Source organism: Mesoplodon mirus (assembly GCF_964341445.2).
Source record: "Mesoplodon mirus genome assembly, chromosome: 11".
NCBI lineage: Eukaryota > Metazoa > Chordata > Mammalia > Artiodactyla > Ziphiidae > Mesoplodon > Mesoplodon mirus.
Window position 1 is genome coordinate 28,683,725 of NC_138987.1, and position 22,926 is coordinate 28,706,650.

General features: G+C 42.1%; 1 protein-coding gene across 6 annotated transcripts in view; it reads right to left on the minus strand.

Moving 5' to 3' along the window:
* The window catches only part of SLC41A2 (solute carrier family 41 member 2), a 152,401-nt gene that overhangs the window by 119,958 nt on the left and 9,517 nt on the right, over positions 1 to 22,926 (minus strand). Inside the window, exon 1 of one of the 6 annotated variants that reach the window (XM_082634450.1) lies at positions 14,140 to 14,281. The exons of 1 other annotated variant lie outside the window; for it this stretch is intronic. The gene's annotated coding sequence lies outside the window, so the exon portion shown is untranslated. Of the gene's footprint in view, positions 1 to 909; positions 964 to 13,724; positions 13,749 to 13,992; positions 14,282 to 22,926 lie in introns of those variants that run through there. 4 more of the 6 variants (XM_082634449.1, XM_082634453.1, XM_082634456.1 and 1 more) reach the window with 4 other exon arrangements.

Below are 22,926 nucleotides of genomic sequence, written 5' to 3' on the forward strand. Positions count from 1 at the left end.
TCCTGCAAACTACTGCTGAGAACATCACCACCTTATCAATCACCCTAGATAAAGTCACATGAAACTTTACTTAGAAATTATAGCTACAGAAAGCCCTGCTACTGAAAACTGGTCTTTTTCTTTTTCTTTAATGAAGATTGAGCCACCCTTTTATTTTACTTCAGCAACAAGGAAACTTACAGCTACATCTGAAATTCACATCTACGATCAATTTATTCATCTTAATGTTACACTCCTAGTTTTATTTTCTCTGGTACTGGTTTCATAACTTTTTTAAAACCCAATATTTCTTGTAAATGTTATTCTTTATAAAGTGACTCAAAACCTTTGTGTAAAAGGTAGTGTACATGAGGATAAAACATAAGTAATACATTTCCTTACTGGTTTTCCCTGGCACTTATAAATCTGAAATAACTAAATTTAGAGACTAGGTAACTGGAGTTCAGCATTTCAAATGAAGACAAATTATTACCCAGAACTCACCAAAAAGTATACTTTCGTACTTTTAGAATTAATACATCTTTATACTCTTAAAGAGAATTCCATTTTTAAAACGCAAATACACTTCTAGGGCCAACTTAAAATATACACTTTATTCTTCGTACAATTAAAGTGAAAACTGAATATAAAATCTTAAAGAATTGTAAAGTGCAGAATGGATAACCATGTGTCAAAGTAACAATCTTCTTTCTAAGAAAAGGAAAAGGGAAAAATGATTTGCCACGTGTAAGGTTAACATTTTTCTTCTACATTTGAAGACCAAGAGTGCCCCATAATTTTCATGGTGATACCATTCCAAATATTTACTCAGAGCCATTCTCCCCCTCCAGGGGCCCTTCTCCCTCCCCTATCCCTGAGGTGAAGCAGCACGCTACACCCTGCTGAGCAGGCCACATAGAATTACACTACCTTCTACTAGGTGACGGAATGGAACAGGACAGCTCCCAAACCGAGTGAGGTCTTCCTCAGGTGGTGGCCTACCATCACCTTCCCTCGCTGGGACACCTTCACAATGGTACCACCAGGGAGATGACACCGATCTTCCCCGTTCCCAAACTGTACTTCCCCTCAATACTGCTCCCTGGTACACAGAGCTGTGAAGGCAGGCCAAGTGCACAAACTCACAGCAAGAGGCTCTATTAGATTAGGTGAACCACAGGTACACAGTGTTACGTTACTCAACTATTTTGGCATCAAACTGAAACAATGATCTAACTCTTTCAGTATCTTTACTGTCTGCAATCAAGTCTCTCCCCTACCCTTTGGTCAGAGCTGCGTACTTTTTAATTCAAATACCAGTTTAAAAAAAAAAAAAAAAGGAGCCTAAGGGCTCTAAGTCCAACTTGAAGTTCAAACTAAAACTACCCTCAAAACCACCCCAAAACAACTTAGTTGCCACATACTGGCCTTTGCTCATAAAAATATCCTGACTACCTTTCTTTCCCAGCTCATTTGGAAATAGTGCTTCTAACATCCACTGGCATAGAGTTCTCTTTTATTGTTTTTCTATTTTTCACAGAAGTGATATGTGTTCAATGCAAAATAAACAAATAAATAAAGGCCAAGGACAAACAAAGTTGTTTATTCTGGAAACCCACCATCCAGAGATAATCACTGATGATATATTAGTGCATATGATAACTCTATTGTTGATATATTTTTTCTATATCTATGTTTAAAACAAAAATTGGTTCATATTACATACAGTTTGGCATCCTGCTTTTTGCATTTCATAAAATATCAAAAAAGAGTGTCTCATCAGTGTCCTACAAAGTTATTTTTAATGGCTACTTAAAATTTCCTCTTTCTAAAACTCCCAGGGGCTCTAAAATTTCTTCTTTCTTACTTCTCCCCATCCACAGTTTCCTAGTAGGAACACAACTAAAAGGCAACATTCATTTAATTAATACATCCTAAACACTTCCAGAAAACTAACATTCCGCTGTACTCACAGCAATTATTTCATTTATATTTTATATTGTTAGATGATCATGAATAAATAACTGCATCTGTGCCACCAAGTTCCAAGGCAGGGCCAGGCTGCCATCAAGTCTACAGTGTGTCTCCCCCATGAGCCATGACATATAATTCAAAATCATAACTCCAAACAAAATAAGAGTCACAACAAGGTACAACTTTTCCTAGAAAGACTATTTCATTGTTCCTTTAAAAGTCACAAAACATTAACAGATGGCCAACAGGCACATGAAAAGATGCTCAACAACATATTAGAGAAATGCAAATCAAAACCACAATGAGGTATCATTTCACACTGATCAGAACGGCCATCACTAAAAAGTCTACAAATAATAAAGGCTGGAGAGGGTGTGGAGAAAAGGGAGCCCTCCTACAGTGTTTTTTTGTGGGAATGTAAATTGGTGCAGCCACTATGGAAAACACTATGGAGGTTCCTTTAAAAAACTAAAAACACGGGGCTTCCCTGGTGGCGCAGTGGTTGAGAGTCTGCCTGCCAATGCAGGGGACACGGGTTCGAGCCCTGGTCTGGGAGGATCCCACATGCCGCGGAGCGGCTGGGCCCGTGAGCCACAACTACTGAGCCTGCGCATCTGGAGCCTGTGCTCCGCAACAAGAGAGTCCGCGACAGTGAGAGGCCCGCGCACCGCGATGAAGAGTGGCCCCCGCTTGCCACAACTAGAGATAGCCCTCACACAGAAACGAAGACCCAACACAGCAAAAATAAATTAATTAATTAATAAACTCCTACCCCCAATGTCTTCTTTAAATTTTTATTTATTTATTTATTTTGGCTGTGTTGGGTCTTCGTTTCTGTGCGAGGGCTTTCTCTAGTTGCGGCAAGTGGGGACCACTTTTCATCGCGGTGCGCGGGCCTCTCACTATCACGGCCTCTCGTTGCGGAGCACAGGCTCCAGACGCGCAGGCTCAGTAGTTGTGGTTCACGGGCCTAGTTGCTCCGAGGCATGTGGGATCTTCCCAAACCAGGGCACGAACCCGTGTCCCCTGCATTGGCAGGCAGATTCTCAACCACTGCGCCACCGGGGAAGCCCCCCCAATGTCTTCTTTAAAAAAAAAAAAAAAACTAAACTAAAAACAGAACCACCATATGACCCAGCAATACCACTCCTGAGCATATATCCAGAAAATATGAAAACTCTAGTTCACCTCAGTGTTCACAGCAGCACTATTTACAAGAGCCAAGACATGGAAACAATCTAAATGTCCACTGACAGATGAATGGATAAAAAAGTGGTATATATACACAATGGAATATTACTCAGCCATAAAAACAAATGAAATATTGTCATTTGCAGCAACATGGACGGACCTAGAGATTATCATACTGAGTGAAGTAAGTCAGACAGAGAAAGACAAATATTATATCACTTATATGTGGAATCTTAAAAAATAATACAAATGAATCTATATACAAAATAGAAACAGACTCACAGACATAGAAAACAAACTTATGGTTACCAAAGGGCAAAGGGAGGGAGGGGAAGGGATAAATTAGAAGTATGGGATTAACAGATACAAACCATTATACATAAAAGAGATAAGCAACAGGATTTACTGTTTAGCACAGGGAACTATATTCAATATCTTGTAATAACCCATAATGGAAAATAATCTGAAATATATATATTAAAAAAACTGAAAAAAATTACAAAATATTGAATTATTTAAATTTTTTTCTCTCTTTTGGTGCCCCCTTGCTAATGCTCAAACACATGCTTACATTGTCTATTAAGCACTGCCCCCAGGGATTGAGAAAAGAATAGGTTTTGTTCCAAGGAATTATATGAGTTTAAACTCAGATGATAAAATCTACGCACAATCAAAATCCCAGACTTGAGCACACAGATTTCAGTCAAACACATTTTGAAACGGAGAATATTAACTGCTTGTTCAAAGTTGTATTATTCATGTGGAATCACTGGTAAATGCTTTATGCTATGTTTGAAACTGTACAAAGCTTCCCGAGATATATGCAATGTTTTCATTATATGAATAAATCGATAACATGATTTGCATTGAGTGGTTTTACGGGGGAATTTCAAGTGACTTATTCAGCAAATCTCCACACTTCAATTAAAAGCGACGATTTGCTTCCAAAAAATTAAATGTGAAGAAGAATTAAATGTGAAAATTAAATTCTTCCAAAGAATTAAATGTCAACACACTAATGATATTGACAGTAGTTTAGAGGCTAGGTTCTAAAGTCAAACTGCTTTGGCTTAAATTCTGACTTTCACTAGCTATGGGATGTATGCCTCTATACTTTAGTTTCCTCATGAAAAAATATCTCCTCCATTGGGTTACTGTGAGAATTAAATGACTTAATACATGTAAGGTGCTTAGAACAGTGTATCGAGCCTTCAGTAAATATTAGCTAGTTACCATCATCATTATTCATTATTATACATTTTTGTAAAAGGCTCAAAATCTACTTTCCACCTCTTTCTCCCTTTACTAAGGAACAGACTAGACCACAGAATCACAAAAATATTATACATTGCTGTATTAAACCCCTACCTTATAATTTTCAGATCAACTGTTTTGTTCCTACCTTCTTTAAAAAATAAACTGAAGGTTAATATTTACATTGTATACACTGCACTCATCCTATTTTTCATTAAACTGTCAGCATGCTATAAAATACTGTATATCTATAATGACCAGTATATACACAGAACAAATGGTACCTATATAGACTGAACAACACAGGTCTTCAGGAAACCACAATGTTTTAAAAGGAAAAAAGAAGATGAAAGCTGGAATAGGAAGTAGCTCTAATACTGTTGTTAAATTTAAATATCATATATAATGTACTTTTTTACTTTTAAAAAGATATCTAAATAACATTTTTACAATTTACAAATAAAACAGACTACCTTAAACCATTACTGTAAGGTTTATTCTAGACTAGAGAACTAAGTCTGCTCAACCAGAACGAGAAATATTACATAGAATCCATCATGAGTTTGCCTGGGGTTATTCTGAAACCTATAATCCAGAAATGACAGACAAGAGTTCTCTTTTTTTTTCCAAAGAGTACTAGAACATTACCATAAAAATTCTTTACTGTTTGTTATGTAAAAGATAGAGGAAAGTGGCAGATAAAATGAAGAAAATAGGCCAGGCTTTGGACTCTGAGCCTACCTATTAATTTTGCTTTCTTGATCATAGATATAACAGGCTGCTTTAAATCCCAGGAGAATACACTGGTTAATAATGAAAAAGATTTATTTCCCCACTAAATGTTCTTTGGCCTTATTACTTTCCTATATTGTTTATTCATACCTTACCAGGAATATGAAAAGCTTATCAAAAAGCCACTCTCAGAATAAAAAAAACCCACTTCTTCAAAGAACTGAAGTCTAGGGAATTCCCTGGAGGTCCACTGGTTAGGGCTCCATGCTTCCAATGCAGGGGGCATGGGTTTGATACTTGGTCGGGGAACTAAGATCCTGCAAGCCATGTGGTGTGACCAAAAAAAAAAAAAAGAACTAGAGTCTAATCCTTAAGTCCTCCCAAATATCTAAAAACTTAAACCCCAAAGAAAGGAGAACAATCACCCATTCTACAGAACATCAAAACCACTGAAAGCAAAAAGAATAGACTTTGTTTGTATGTACTTGTATAATCTTTTCTGAAAACCTAGGAGGTAGACATGTTCATACACTACAGTTCAGGAAACTGAGTCTCAGAGAGGTTAAGTAATACGCTCAAGTTATAAAGTCAGTAAAATAAAGACACAGGACTCAAATTCACAACTTTCTTACCAGTTAATGATAAAGCAGAAATGACAGGCATTCCCTGTACACCAGTGTGAGGGGCCACAGAGACGAGGATTACAGAACAAGTCCTTCAGTGCTCTCTCCCAACTCCATGCCCTACACCAGAATCTAGCAGGTTAGATTCAAGTTATTTTTGAACACAGTTGATTGCTCAAGAATGGAAACAGCTCCCTCCCAAGTCTCACCCCCTAATTCACAGGTGAAGTCTCTTCTGCATTATCTTCTGTTAATAAATAAATGAGCAATTATTTACTGAAGACCCAGAAATGTAACCATACCATAAATTGCCCTTGTTATAAGTGCCATATAAGGTAGTGTAGAAGGAAGAGATCACTTATATCTTTAGTATCTGCCCCTCAAACGCTCTTGCTTTATAATACATAATTGCACTTATGTACATGAAGGTTGCTCTTTACTAGTCTGTGAGCTTTTGATACAAAATTCTGCATATCCCCCACTCAGTATTAGTCAAAATGTAGGTGGTGTCCACTAAAAATGTTGAAAGAAGGAGTGAACGAAACATTGACGAGCTGAACCTTAAATAACAACATTTAGAGAGATGGAGAAAAAGAAGGGGAAGTATGTCCTAATGAGGTGGCTGGCAACCAGGCAAACGACTGCTGGGGAAATGGATAGGCAGGTCTGAGTAGAAGATCCGTATCACCAAGCAGCAAAAAAACAGTAAACTGGAAGATCTGGAATTCCTGACTGCGGGGTTAGGACTTCATTTTCTGAATTAGGCCAACTGTTTTTGAACACTTATTTTTAATGCAGGGGAATGCTTTGTTTAAATTAAACCCTACTCGAAACCCCAATATAGAAAACAGGTAAAAGCAAAGCAGTACCGGTTGAAGCCCCACTCAGTCCCCATCTTACCTAATTGAGAAGCCCCCAAAGCCCCTCCTTGGAGCACAGTTTGAAAACCACTGGGTTAGAAAAAGGTCTGGAAGGACAGATACCAAAGTGCTCAGAGCACTGACTTCTGGAGAACTGGGTTGGCCTAGGTTGAGGGAGCAGGGTAAGGAAGGACTTGAAATACTATTTTCACTTTTTAAATCCTGCATTTTTTAATATTATTTGAACTTTTGCTTATATTGAGCACTTTTTACTTTTTAATTTAAAAAGAAATAAGATACCATTGATCTAAAAAAGCATTTTTAATGGTTAAATTTCTTCAAGAGAATTGCCACATTTTAATGAATCATTTCCTTATAGCAGGATATTTTCTTGACTAAATTATATTGCAATGAAAATGAACATCTTTGTGCATAAGACTTTCTCATATTTAGAATGATTTTCTTAGGATAAATTTATACAAGTTAATGGTTTCCATTTAAATTCTATAATACACTGCTTAAAATAGGACTCTCTAGAACATAAAAATATAAAATTCAATTAGTATTTTTTAAAAGTCATCCTATAGGGACTTCCCTGGTGGTGCAGTCATTAAGAATCCACCTGCCGATGCAGGGGACACAGGTTCAGGCCCTGGTCGGGGAAGATCCCACATGCCACAGAGCAACTAAGTCTGGCCGCCACAACTACTGAGCCTACGCTCTAGAGCCCGTGAGCCACAACTACTGAAGCCCGCGTGCCTAGAGCCCGTGCTCCGCAACAAGAGAAGCCACCGCAATGAGAAGCCTGAGCACCGCAACGAAGAGTAGCCCCGCTCACCGCAACTAGAGAAAGTCCGTGTGCAGCAACCAAGAACCAACACAGCCATAAATAAATAAATAAATAAATAAATAAATAAATAAATTAATTAATTAAAAAAGCCATCCTATAGTAGCAAGATTTGATCCTAGCATGCATGTTTAAGATATATAAAATCTAATTTACAAAACTAATTAGCAAAGTTTCCATACCTCAAAAAATGTATTAAAGGGAAATCTGAAACAGAACTTGAAGTCTCTCTTTCATGAATTTTTCATAACTTCTCTTGCCACTTATCAAAACCATACACTGAAACAATTTTCCTTCACAGTTGGGTTTCACGATCCAATTCTGTGAAGTCACAGTACTGTGACAGTACAATCATTCTCTGGCAACAAACTGACATCATTAAATTCTTAATTGTAAGTTCTGTTGGGTATATGGATGTTCTATTTTTACTTCTAAGATCAAAATCTATTTTCTGTTGCCTCTCCATTAAGCTCATATGACTGATACATTTTCTTTTTCTTGGACAAGGAAGTAGGATTTATTGGTGGGCGTGAGTAAGGAGGGGACAGTGCCAAGGCTCTCGCGAGCGCAGGGCCCGCCGTCCATCCAGGGGGCCACGACGAGGGATGTATTCGACCCCACAGCCATCCGGGATAAGCCGCTTTTCTGCCACCATGTTTTCAAATTTGTCCGCATTAAACTTAGTAAATCCCCACTTCTTGCAGATGTGGGTCTTCTGGTGGCCAGGGAACTTGAACTTGGCCCTGCTGTGGGCCTCAATCACATGTTCCTTCTTCTGTAGCTTGGTGCAGACGGACATCATGACGTGGCCAATGTGGACCCTGACCACTGTGCCCTGGGGCTTTCCAAAGGCACCATGCATACCTGTCTGGAGCCTAGATTGGGGACAGCATGCCAGTCATTAATGTCCACTGGAAAGGGCTGTCTCCGAGGTCCCTTAGGGCAACCTATACAGGCAACAGGCTGCATACACTACCGAGGAGGCTGCTGCTTGCAGCCATTGCGCACCAGGCCCCCGTGGGGAAAAGAGCACAGTCGGCTGGATTGGCTGCAGATGACTGATACATTTTCATCAATGTATTCACTTTGTCCCCAGCCATCTTTATAAAACTGCCTTTTGGTGAGTGCTCAGAGAATGCCTATCTGTTCAAACAAAACATAAATGGTTGCCCGACTGCCCCCTCCTGTGAACAGCCTGCAATGTTCTGTACTTCTTGAAAGCAGAAACCCCAGAGTCAGAAAGTCTGTTGTTCTTTTTCTTATCTCTACTACTGTTTTAGTATAACAAAAGTACTTTTTGTTAAATTAACTTTTTGTTAAATAAGTGAATGGAGTTCTATCACTAATGAATCCAACTGGGCAAAAAGAATTTCTAATAAAACCTTTTTCTGGCTTCCCTGGTGGCACAGTGGTTAGGAATCCACCTGCCAATGTGGGGGACACGGGTTCGAGCCCTGGTCTGGAAGATCCCACATGCCGCGGAGCAACTAAGCCCGTGCACCACAACTACTGAGCCTGTGCTCTAGAGCCCACAAGCCACAACTACTGAGCCCATGTACCACAACTACTGAAGCCTGCACGCCTAGAGCCTGTGCTCCACAACAAGAGAAGCCACCACAATAAGAAGCCTGCGCACCGCAACGAAGAGTAGCCCCCACTCACCGCAACTAGAGAAAGCCCACGCACAGCAACGAAGACCCAACACAGCCAAAAAAAAAAAAAAAATTAATAAAAATTAAAACAACAACAACAAAAAACCTTTTTCTTTTTCCAAAAGCAAGGATTGCTAGAAACATCAAGGTCACTTCTACTACTATGTAACAGTTCTAATAGTCAGGGTATTTAGACCCTATCAGCAAAGATTTGCCTAGTCCCTACTGGGCATGGGGCACCATGCTAAACGCCAGACGTTCAATGTGAACAAGACAGAAGCAAGGCCTTCTCTCATAGATCTTTCCCTCTTGGTGCAAAGGCACTTTGGCAAACCACGAATCTTTATGAAATGAGAAGTTCCAGTACCAAAAATAGAAATATTCTTTAGAAGAAAGAGACTGGAACCAGACTTTGGAATACCCGTAACACTGGGCCAAGGAATGCAAAGTTTATATTTGAGTAGAAGAAAACGAAGTATTCAAAGGGATCCTTAGAAAATATTAATCTAATCAGGCTCTGATTAAACCTTTTCAATGGCTTCTCATTTCCTCTAAGATAAATCCAAAATGTTTAAAAAGGGTAACTAAATCTTGCATCACCATTCCCACCTACCCAAGATCTTTGGCTGTGGTCATACTGTACTTTTTCTCTGTTTCCTTTATTGTAGGGATTTTCAAACTTTATACATCACGATCTAGTAAAGTATCTATGTGTGACATGCTTATTTTCTATTTTATTTCTTTTTTAAAACATGCAGTTCACAACCACTAAATTAATTTTACAATCTCCTGGTAGGTGCCTAGGTGCCTGCAGCTTGAAAAATACCACCTTGGTATATACCACACACACTCTCTCTCTCTCTCTCTCTCTCTCACTTCTTGGCCCTTCCACACATTCTTTTTGCCGGAAACATTCTTGCTCATCCTCCTTCTTGCCTTTTTCTGGCTACTTCCTATGCTACTTTGTGACCTGAGCTCTTAAACATCACTTCCCTGACCCTCTTAGATTAGTTCCCCCTCCTCTGCGTTCCTGAAGTGCTTTCTAACATTCATTAAGCTTTACTGTAATTGTATGTGTGCTAATTGTCTTTCTAGGCTGTAAACTCCATGAGCGTCAGGACGCATTCTTGGTCTCTGCTGAATCCTGAGAGCCTAGCCCAGTGCCTGTTACTTACTAGGCACTCAGTCAATGAGGAGTAAAGCAAGTAAGGAAATGGACTTGAATAATCTATATATTTAACCGCACAATGAAATAAGCACCCACTTAAAAACTGTTAAGAGGTTTAGCCAGTTCAAAGGAAAATATATTCTCAGTTCCAATTATATAAATGGTGATTAAGTTCCTAAGCTAGCCTACAAAACGCTATTACCCACAAGCACTTAACTGATGAGAGGAGAGCTGCTTATTTGCCTCTCTGCAAGGACAAGTGAACTTTCATTCCTCTAAGTAGGAGAAAACAGGATTAAAGGGACACCTTGCTTTCTCCCTATACTATCAGTTCCTCCTAGAGCAAAGTGACTTATCTAATGGCTGAGATAAGAATAAAGGTCAATATTCCAGACAGGCCCCAGCCCTGAGCTCTCACTGGCTCTTGGATTTATCTGTCTTCAAGAAGAGAAGGTTCTCCTTTCCCTTCCAACTCCTATGAGGAAATCTCCCCAAGACAGGACTTTCCCTGCCTGCAGGGGAGACCTGCAGGTTTTTAGGTGCTCTAGAATCGTGTGGGTAGATAAATTAAGAAGGAACAGAGGAAGTGTGGGTCTAAGCGAAATTCTCCAATCCAGCTTTACCAGAAATGAAAATTAAATGATATTTTAATAGTACTATAATCCTCATCTGGCTTCTTGAATCTGATCTCAACTTGCAGAATCTGGAGAGAGAAGAGATGTAATCAGCACACTGAAAAGCTCCAAGAGGAATAACAGTCACCCCAGTCTGATTTCTGGGTTCTGATTTCTGAGTAGCACAGAGGAACAAGGTGGAGCAAAAGGGAAGGGAATGAAACGAAGGAGAAGAAGGTTTCTTTCACTTTTCCTCGTTTGAATTTTTCTTGGGCAAAAATGTCTAGAGAAGTTGAACCTATCGTTGTATCCTACAACCTTCCCCTCCAAATTGTTTCTCATTCTTGCTTCTCTTTTCTCATCTTCCAGACCTTTAATGCTGCCCATAGATCTCCATTTTCAACACCCACACTTTTAGAAATAGAGCAAGTTTTCCCCAAACCTCCAAAATGTTCCATGATCCCATACCACTGACGTCTCCTATCCCTCCTCACGTCAAAACTCCCATTTCCTCAGTGCAGCTGATCTGGAGGAAAACAATCTGATTAAATTCGTTCACATTAAGATAAAATAACTGGCTAACAGTCTAGCCAGCCTACTAGAGATACATATATTTTTTATTTCATACACACACACACAGACATTTTTAAGCTAGAGAAATCTAACTACAGTCATTTCAGAGAAAAGATGAGGGGTGCCTAAAAAGCTCCCATAAAGGAGGCAGCTCCGCTCTGATCAGCATTTCCCAGGGATCACATCCCCAAAGTTGTTCCCACATTTTCCCCAACTTTCAGTCCTTAAGTGACACTAAAAACCCCAGGGGGCAGAGAAAGCCAACTTGGGAAAGCATTTGTAACTACAGGATATTTAGTCATCCATTCATTCTATTAGGTAAAACAAAAACATATACTCAGGTTCTATATTGCAATTATTACCTCATTCTACTAATGAGGTCAATGAGGCATAAAGGGGTTAAATAACATTTCCATTGTTTAAAGTTTAGTAGTTGCAGAGCAGGACTGGACGGCTCTTCACCCACTTTGAATCAGTTGTTTATCCATTAATTCCACTTGAAAATCTCGAATTTTATTTTCCATAATGTTTCCGAAATTTGGTAGTGTACTTTAGAACAGTCATAAAAGAAAAATGAGCTTGAATTCCTGGGAGGCAAACATCATGTCTTTTTCAGTGGTTTTTGTACGGAAGACCTGAGGCTGATGCTGAACTTGTGTGCGCTCAGAAATTAAGCACGAAATAGGCGAAGTAGCGTTCATTCAGCTGCAAGTGGTTCTTAACTTCAGCGCCATAAAAGATACTTATTTGCCACCCAAATATGAATATAGCTGTAATAAAGACTACACAAACTTAGGATAATAAGATCTTCTACTTTGCCTGAGAAGTATACGAAATTTTAATTGAGTAATTGGTGTTTGCTATTTTTTATTAGTTTGCTTAGCTAGCCACCAAAATAAATTATTTGTAATTAAAGCGATAACCGGGACTTTCCAAACCAAGCACAGAATACATGAAAATGCTAACTGTGTGTGTTCTCTCTTGACTTTGGTCATGAACACACTTTTTGTGGCTTTTCTCAAAATACCAAAAAGGGTAAAGGGGCAGTAAGGCACCCAAGAAATGACAGTTAGCATATTCTGACAGACTTAAATGGCACTTATTCACTTCCCCCAAGTAGAAGCATTATGTTGCTTGGTATCAGGTTGGTTGGGTTTTTCGGTCAGTGCTCGTCCCCCAAACCTAGAATTTTTTAAATATAGTTCAACAGTAAAAAGACAACCCAATTAAAATATGGGCAAAAGATCTGAATAGACAGTTCTCCAAAGCAGATACACAAGTGGCCAATAAGCACATGAAAAGATGCTCAACATAATTCGTCATAAAGAAATGCAAATCAACACTACTTCATACCCACCAGTCTGTAATAAAAACTAGCAAATAGTCAATAACAAGTGTTGGTGAGAACGTGAAGAAACTGGAACCCTCATACACTGTTTGATGAGAATGTAAAATGGTGCAGCTACTTTGGAAAAGTCTGACAGTTCCTGAAAAAGTTAAATATACAGACCCAAAAGAATGGAAATCATATGCCCACATAAAAACTTGTACACAAATGTTCACAGCAGCATTATTCACAATGGCCAAAAAGTAGAAACATCCTTAATGTCCATCAACTGAAAATGGATAAACAAAATGTGGTATTGTGGTACACCAATACAATGGAATACTATCCAGCCATAAAAAATAAGTACTGATACATGCTATACATGGATAAACCTTGAAAACATGATGTGTGAAGGAAGCCAGACACTAAAAGCCACATAATGTATGATTCCACTCATATGAAACTTACAGAATAGGCAAATCCATAGAGACGGAAAGGAGATTAGTGGTCGCCAGGGGGTGGGATAAGGGGGGAATGAGGAGTGACTTTTAATGGGTATAGGGTTTCATTCTGGGGTGATGAAATGTTCTGCATGGTGGTGATAGTTGCAAAACTCGGTGAAAATACTAAAGGCCGCGCTTTAAAAGGATGAATTTTATGGTATGTGAACTATATCTCAATTTTTTTAAAAAAATTCTTCATTTACAGAAAGAAATTACATAGACACATAATATACCTACAAATGTATTACATACATATACGTATTCTCTTTCTATGAATCAACGTTTGGGTTTTTTTTAGTTGAGATATATTTCACATATATAAAGAAAGGAATGAAAGAACACGGTGACACGGAGCAATTGTGAGCCCTAAAGCCTTGGATATGGGGTGTGCCCCAGCCTGACTCGCAGGGTCTCCATCCGTTCTCACCTTCCACTCATCACTCAGCCACCACCCGCTGTCCGGTCCACTGTCAGGGCCGGGGACGACCCACCACGGCTGCCCGGCTCCGTTGCGGGCGCCCAGGGCCGGCCAGCCCTCCCGCCCGAGGTGGGGCTGCCGCGGCGGGCCGGGCTCGGGCGCTGCCTGTGGGCCCGGAGGGGACACGGCGGCTCGGGCGGGCCCCGCCGCTCGGCCGCTCCCCCTGCCCTGGCCTCCCTACGCCCCGGCCGCCGGGTCTCAAGCCTCCCTCCAGTACCTGGGATGCCCCCGAACCCCGCGCCGCGGCCAAAGCCGAGACTTTCCCTCCATTATCACCTGCCCCGGAAAGCGGTGCGAGGAGAGGGGACCCCGCCTCCTCAGACGCGACCGAGGCACCGTGGCAGGGGACGGAAGGGGCATTCACCTAGTCCCCCAGCGGCGGCGGCGGCGACGGCTGCCCAGCGTCCGTGGCTCCTTCCTCTGGCGCGCCTCCTCGCGCCGTCGCACCCCGCGCTGACAGCCCCGGAGCCGGCGCCCTCCGCCCGCGGGCTTCCAGCCGCCCGCCCCGCCCCCGCGCGGCCGCCCAGCGCAGGCGCAGCCGCGCCACCGCCCCGGGGAAAGCGAGAGCCTGGTGATGTGGCCGCTGGGTTGGCGACCTGGAGCGCGAGCGCCGCCTTCTCCCGGACCTTTGGCCGCAACCTGATGAACGCGGGCCGAGAACCCGATAGGGCAGAGCAAAAGGGGACTATTTCAAGGGAGGCTACTCAGCAGAGAAGAGCTGTGGCCTTCCTTGTTCGTCAGCCCCCTCCATCCCCACCGACCCACGCACATCCACATCGCTGGCTGCTCCTCGGTCCGAGCCCCCAAATCTATGACTCATGATTTCTGTTCTCAGACCAGGGACCTCCTTCTGGCTGTCTTCGTATTTCCTTCTCGCAGGCCGGGGTTAAAACTGTGTAAGCCTTTCTTAAGAGCGGTGCAGAATGGACTTGATCCGAGGTAGGAGAGAAGGGGAGCGACCCCCAGGAGAATGAGATTTAGGGCAGCTCCCAGCAGTGGGAGAGAGGTGTACAGGCAAAGTGCGTGGGCCCTGTGGAGGTGTCTGGAATGCCACACTTCTCAAGCTTGCCCGTGTTTGTTTTGTAGTCTATGTAAAAGTGAGCCACAGTTTGCAACGTAAAGCCGAGAACTCGTGTATTTTATTTAACAACTATCTTTTGTAGGTAATGGGCAACGCCGCGGAGGTATTCCAGTGACCCAAACAAAGGTTTCCGTCCTCAGGCTCTTCTTCTAAAAGAGAGACTGTCATTTAAAAAATTAAACAGCAAATGACACTTCCCCCAATCAAAGCTTCCACCAACTCTAAGTCACTCCAATGATTTAGTAGCAGATTTTCAGGTGCTAAAGGATATCAGAGAGTACATTGATCCCGTTTGTTTCTTCTGCTTTGCCATCAGAGTTTTGACCTTCACCTTCAGGGTGCTTCTGTATCAGTCTTAGCCATCTTGGGTAATGCTTTTTTTTTTTTTTTTTTTTTTTTTTTTTTTCCGGTACGCGGGCCTCTCACTGTTGTGGCTTCTCCCGTTGCGGAGCACAGGCTCCGGACGCACAGGCTCAGCAGCCATGGCTCACGGGCCTAGCCTCTCCGCGGCATGTGGGATCTTCCTGGACCGGGGCACGAACCTCTGTCCCCTGCATCGGCAGGCGGACTCTCAACCACTGCGCCACCAGGGAAGCCCTGGGGTAATGCTTTTTATAATGGCCCATGTAAGTGTTCTTCACCCCTGAACATCATTAGGAAAGAAAGTATAATTGCAAGGAATATGGAAAAACAGTGTTTTGACTGCCTTTTTAAGTGGTTTCTGTTCTTAATGCTTTGAATTGCATATCACTCAGAGGTAATTAGCTGCTGTTGAAAGTTTGCCAGAAGTAAAAGTTCCAAAAAGATGTGTTCCTCCTCTGGGTCCTGCAGTCTTTCAAGATTTCTGCGCAAAGCATACAGAGGTGAGGCCACCCTCTACTGGCTTTGAAAATTCTACCAACATTTCTTCTCAGAGAGCCGATGGCTTCCATTGCCCTGAATTTCATTAGTCGTCACGTATGTAGCAACCTTCTGCTTATACAGCACGCTTCGTTCTGTATGCCACAACATAGAGTATACTTTTTCAGTTATTTTAAGCTTCAAGCTGGAATCCAAATTTAAATTAAGTTTCAACCCTGAAAATAGCTCAGGGTGGAAGCTGACCAAAAGCTACCCCCTTCTGAAAAGTTAGGTCCCGATGTGTGCAGGCAACATCACATTACTAGTTCATCTTCTACCTGACAGCTGGCAACCCTAAATGTGAAGCAAGTGACTTAGAGTGGAGGATATGTAGTAATCACTGTTGGATGATTGCTAGAGAAAAGGCTGGGAGTTATGAAAGTGTGTAACAAAGGAACCTGTCTGTTCTAGCAGATAAGAAAGATCTCTTTGAGGAAGTGACATTTAATCTGAGCCTTGAAGAATAAAGAGAAGGAGGCCCAGCAACAAAGGGAAGGGGGTGGGGTGGGGAGTGTGCCCTTGAAGCTACAGAAACTGCGGATTTGAAGGCCCTTTGGTAGGAAGTGGTTTCACCTGTGGAGGCCTTGGGATAGGGCCACTGTGGCCAGAGTGAGATGGCTCGTTCTGCAGGACAGGCCGGCAGGAGCCTTGAGGGCCACGCTGAGGACTTTGGATTTATTCCTTAAGACAAAAGGAAGCCACTGAAGAGTTGGAGAGGGTCCATTTGGACATGATCAGATTTGTATTTATGAAACACATTGCTGGTCGTAGTGTGGACCAGGAATAGGAAGGGAACAGCAGAGGAGGCATGAAGGCCAGTTTGCGGGCAATGGGGATTAGGAGGTAGTGGGTCAAAGAAATAGATCAGGGTTAGAACTGCAATGGCTTGATCTTTGACTGTGTGTGGAAGGTGAAGGAGAGGAAAGTGTCCAAAAATGACTCCCAGGCTTCTGGCTTGAGCTTATCTTACTCCCTGAGAGGGAGAACCTGGAGGAGGAAGACTAAAGGGGACCATTCTGAGTTGCTTTGGATATGCTGGGTTTGCAGTCTCTATGAGCTATCCAAGTGAAGATGCTGCGTATATATTTGGAAAATAAATCTGGAACTCAAAGTGGAGATCTGGACTGAAGATAAAGCTAAATTTTAAGAGAACAGGGAATATGACTTGTTTGTAAGAATTTAACCTCTAAGGTTTAGAGAAGATGAGCAGAAGCAAAGGGAATCTAAATTTACTACTTGTGAGACGCTTCACAGAGGTTATTTTATTTAATCCTCACCCCCTATGAGGGTGGTGTTATAATGCCGGTTTTCAGGTGAGGAAACTAAGGGTTAAATCCTTGCTCAAAATTACTTAAACTCCCAACTAAATAAGAATCTCTGCAGGTAGTCTTGATGATCACTGAGGTTCAAGAACCACCCTGTGGACTGTTTCAAAGTGGTCCCACAAACCATATAAAACACTCATAAAGAAAAGAGGATTAGAGGAAAGCATGATTCAGAGGACATGCAGCCCATGCAGCCCATGTTTGCAGACATATGTCCCATTTCTTCCCCCTCCCCTGCATCCTACAATATTCACACTCCTCCCAGGAATCTCTAGAACATTCATTTGTTCATTCAATCAACAAGTAGTCATGGTAGACCTACTATTTGCCAAATAATCATAATAGTAGTCATTCATTCATTTACAAATATTTACTGAGCACTTACCCAATGCCATGCTGTCTCTGTTCTGTGCTCTGGCAATAGAGCAGTGACCAAAATGAACAAATGCCTGCCTTACAGAGTTCACATTCAAGTGGAGAAAGACAACAAACTAACAGACATATGCTTGTATATGTATATTGATAGATAGACAAATGTATATCCCATATGGTGGTAACTACTATGAAGACAAAGAAAACATGGTAAGGAGTTGGAGAGTTTGGGGGCAGGTTGTGGGGATGTGTAGACAGAAAGGGAGACTTTCTGTCTATAGGGTGATCCAGGGAGGTCTCGCAGGTCTGAACAGAAAGGAGTGAGGGAAGAGCTCTGCTACCTGGGAAGTACAGCAAGCACAAAGGTCCTGAGGCAGAAGTGTGTTTGTTGTGTTCAAGAGACAGCAGAGCCCTGTGTGGCTGGAGTGATGTGATCAAGGGGAGAGTGGTCACAGGTGCAGGCAGAGCAGTGGCTGGAGGCAGGTCACGAGGCTTGCAGGCCATGGTGAGGTCTTTGGCTTTCACTCTGGGTGAGACAGGAGCCACTGAAGGGCTCTGAGCAGAGAAGCGGTTTAGGGTTCAACGGGATCCCTGGTGGAGGACTGAATGAGACTGTGAGAAGAAAGTCAGGAGACAGGAATGAGGTCACCTGGTGAGGTCTCGCTGTTCTAATCACCTTGTCGGGGTGAACTCACCCAGTCTTCATGACAACTCTCTACGTTAAGTACTGCTGTTATTCCTACTTTATGGGTGAGTAACTGAGCCATTACAGTGTGCCTCAGATTCCACAGCTGTAAAATGGGGATAATAAGACTCCTGAGTTTACCACTGCATTGTCTGTCAGGGAAGACAGACAACTCAGTAAACAATTACAACAATATCTGGAGCTGTGAGGGAGAGTCTGAGGGGCTGCAGTTGTACAAAGCAGCAGCATCTTCCAAAGTTTGGGGGGAGGGAGGACAGGCAGGAGTCAGGGAAGACTTACCAGAAGAAGTGATAGTGAGCTGAAATCTAAAGGATCAATAGTTAAAGTAAAAGCCATTTTAGGAGGTAGGATAGGAAAGGAAGGAGAGTATCCCAGGCAGACGGAACTACTTATGCAAAAAAGAGTGGGGGTGGCTTCCCTGGTGGCGCAGTGGTTGGGAGTCCGCCTGTTGATGCAGGGGATACGGGTTCGTGCCCCGGTCCGGGAAGATCCCACATGCCGTGGAGCAGCTGGGCCCGTGAGCCATGGCTGCTGAGCCTGCGCATCCGGAGCCTGTGCTCCGCAACGGGAGAGGCCGCAGCAGTGAGAGGCCCGGGTACCGCAAAAAAAAAAAAAAAAAAGAGGGGGGACAGGGCTTTTAAGGAATTGAAGAATTTCAGTGTGACATTTGTATCTCTTTTAGAACACCTTGTTGATGGGTCCCTATTGAGAGTTTTCCTCCACGAGCTCATGGTAATGTTTCAAGGGTTCCCTATTCCTGGTGTCTTTAGAACGTATCTCTGAGAAAGCAGAGGTCGGCTATCCTGGAATACTCATCAGGGCCCTGTCGTTCCTCAACCATGCCCATGGGTTCCTGCCTCCCAGCTTCGGGGCTTGGTGTTCTCATTAACTAGGACACTCCATTCTCCCATAAGCCTTCCCGGGTCTGCACCCACCATCTGAACTCAGGGTCTTCGCTCTTTGCTTCCATGACGGCCAGTGAAGGGCATGATCATGGCACTTAATTAAAATACCAGGTTAGAAATGTTTACTTATCTGTCCATCGTTCTACTAGGTTGTCAGCAGGGCCTTTAAATCTCAGACCAGCACACTGTTGTTAGCCTTGAACAGATACTCAATAATTTTCACCCTGAAGTGAATAAATAAATACATTTTAATTGACCTTCCTTTACTTTTACTGGTGCTGCTACCAGCATTTTGATTTTCTGTTCCAGTTCCACTCCCAGCAGAATTATTAATAGATTTTATTTTGTTTAATTTTTAAAATAAATTTATTTATTTATTTTTGGCTGTGTTGGGTCTTCATTGCTGCGCATGGGCTTTCTCTAGTTGCAGCGAGCAGGGGCTACTCTTCGTTGCGGTGCGCGGCCTTCTCATTGCAGTGGCTTCTCTTGTTGCAGAGCACGGGCTCTAGGCGCATGGTCTTCAGTAGTTGTGGCACGCAGGCTCAGTAGTTGTGGCTTGCAGGCTCTAGCGTGCAGGCTCAATAGTTGTGACGTACGGACTTAGTTGCTCCGGGCATGTGGGATCTTCCCAGACCAGGGCTCGCACCCATGTACCCTGCATTGGCAGGTGGAACAACTGCGCCACCAGGGAAGTCCCTTAATAGATTTTAAAATGTAATTATATATGGCATTGTTCTGGCTTCTTGAATCTGACTTTTCGGATTTTGTTGGGAGACAATTTTTCTGTAACACTGGATGCTGATGGCTGAGATATTTTTCAGGGACATCTGGGTATTGACTATTATTCTGGGGATGAGGATGTGGCCTTGCTGATACTGTTTGGTTTAAGGACCTGGAAAACCCAATATTTGTTTTTGGGGTTTTTTTAATTAATTAATTAATTAATTAATTAATGGCTGTGTTGGGTCTTCATTGCTGCGTGCGGGCTTTCTCTAGTTGCGGCGAGTGGAGGCTACTCTTCATTGTGGTATGCGGGCTTCTCATTGTGGTGGCTTCTCTTGCTGCGGAGCATGGGCTCTAGGTGCACGGGCTTCAGTAGTTGTGGCATGCAGGCTCAGTAGTTGTGGCTTGTGGGCTCTAGAACTCAGGCTCAGTAGCTGTGGTGCACAGGCTTAGTTGCTCCGTGGCATGTCGCATCTTCCCAGACCAGGGCTCGAACCGTGTCCCCTGCATTGGCAGGCGGATACTTAACCACTGTGCCACCAGGGAAGTCCAAACCCAATATTGTCCAAACCCAATATTGTGACCATTCCCTTAAATGGATGCTCATATATCCCCCCCCCACGAAAATAGTGTATAAAACCATTCATAGATACAGACTCACATATCTAGAGAACAGACTTGTGGTTGCCAAGGGGGAGGTGGGGTAAGGGAGGGATGGAGTGGGCATTTGGGATTAGCAGATGCAAACTATTATATATAGGATGGATAAACAACAAGGTCCTACTGTATAGCACAGGGAACTATATTCAATATCCTGTGATAAACCATAATGGAAAAGAACATGAAAAAGAATATATATATGTATAACTGAATCACTTTGCTGTACAGCAGAAATAAACATAGCATTGTAAATCAACTATACTTCAATAAAATTAATTTTTTTTTTTTTTTTGCGGTATGTGGGCCTCTCACCGTTGTGGCCTCTCCCGTTGCGGAGCACAGGCTCCGGACGCGCAGGTTCAGCGGCCATGGCTCACGGGCCCAGCCGCTCCACGGCATGCGGGATCCTTCCGGACTGGGGCATGAACCCGTGTCCCCTGCATCAGCAGGCGGACTCTCAACCACTGCGCCACCAGGGAAGCCCAATAAATTTTTAAAAAAACTGTTCATAGCAGCTTTCTCATAGTTGTCTAAGACTAGAAATAATCAAAAGTTCATCATAGGAGAATGGAAAAACTAATTTAATAATAGAATTACTCCACAATGAAATGAAACAAATTATGGATATGCTTAACAAAATGGATGAATCTCACTGACACTATGCTGAAAGAGAGAGGGCCTTGACAGAAAAAATATACATACTATGCATATTTGTTTTCCATTGCTGCTGTGACAAATTACCACAAACTTAGTGCCTTAAAACAAAACATTTGTTATCTTATAGTTCTGTAAGTTAGAAGTCCAAAATGAATCTCACTGAACCAAAAGTAAGGTGTTAGCAGGGCTGCATTTCTTCTGGGGGCTCTCTTCTAGGGGAGAATCCTTTCCCAGCTTCTAGAGACAGACCTCATTCCTTGGCTTGTGGCCCCCTTCCTCTGTCTTCAAAGGCAGCAGTGTACACAGTGTCTCTGACCCTCCTTCCATCCTCACATCTCTTTGACTCTTTTCTGCCTCCTTCTTCCACTTTTAAGGACCCTTGTGAGTACATTGGGCCTACCCAGACAATTCAGGATTATCTCCCTATTTTAAAGTCAGCTGATTAGCAACCTTAATTCCCTTTTGCCACGTAACGTGTTTTTAATAAATATATTGAGAATAATGAAAGTCAGATTTCCAGTGGTACTCTGCTAAACTGGTTCTCTTGGTGGGGGGGTAAAAAAAAAACAAACTTGATTTGCAGCATTTGCCAATTGCGATGGTATAAATGCTCCCATAGATGATTTCAGACAACAACCAGCTCACAAAATTACCAATAGCTAGTAATCAGCCCTCATGAGCTGGTTCATGCTGGTTCCAACACATTGCTGCAAGTTTCTCATTCTTGAAGCTTTTAAACATAGATAAATATAGAAGTAAATATAGATATATTGTGGATAAGAGAGTGTATGTGTGTGTTTCCTTGCCCTCTACAATGGGAAGGCCTAAAAGCTAGGACACATCAGTAGCAATTAACACACCTAGCTAACTAACACATTCAGATCTTACTTTCTAAATATCATTCTCAACATTAAAAGGAACCAGTGCTCCTTGGAGAAAAGGTTAATTCCAGGGCTGGGACAGGGAAAGTACAAAATGAATCTGCAATAACTTGTACCAGAAATTAAGGAAGTGCTCAAAGAATGATGGGGATACATAAAAAGGAGAGATTTGCAAATTGAAAAGGCTCCTGCTGGGACAATTTTAGTATCAAAATAAATTATAATAGCAATGGATGAAAGCCCATTAAATAGAATAAAAATCCATGAGTCACACAGGTATAAATAAGTGAATAAATAAGTAAATAGGAGAAGAGAAAGCTCTTTCTCACAATAGAATACCAACTAATACATAGAAAATCATCAATAGATGTAAAAATTAAGGAGTGAAAGTTTAATGAGACGGTATGTTTACATATCTCCTCACAAATACTTGTTAATTGAAAATAAATAACTAGTAATTTGACAGTGCAGAAATTTCACAAACACCTTAACCAAGTGATCAAAGTTAACATCACCAGTAACGAGGCAAAACTACATCATGTGCCTCCTGATATGATGGACTGAGAAGGACCTGGTATCACCTCTGTGGTTTATTTGCGAAAAATATATAATTTGAGTCTGATTGCAAAGAAACAGGAGAGAGACCCAAATTGAGGGACAGTCTATGAAATCTCTGGTCTATCCTCTTCAAAAACGTCAAAGTCATAAAAGAAAAAATGACTGAGAAACTGTCACAGATTAATAGAGAGACTGAATGTAGTGCATGCTCTTGTGCTGGATCCTCGACTGGCAAAAAAAGGTTATAAAGGACAGTATTGAGACAATTAAAGCTTGAATACAAACAATGGGTTACATAGTGGTGCTATATTCATGTTAAACTGTCTGATTTGTTCATTGTACTCTGGTTACGTAAGAAAATATCCTTAGGATTTATACACTGA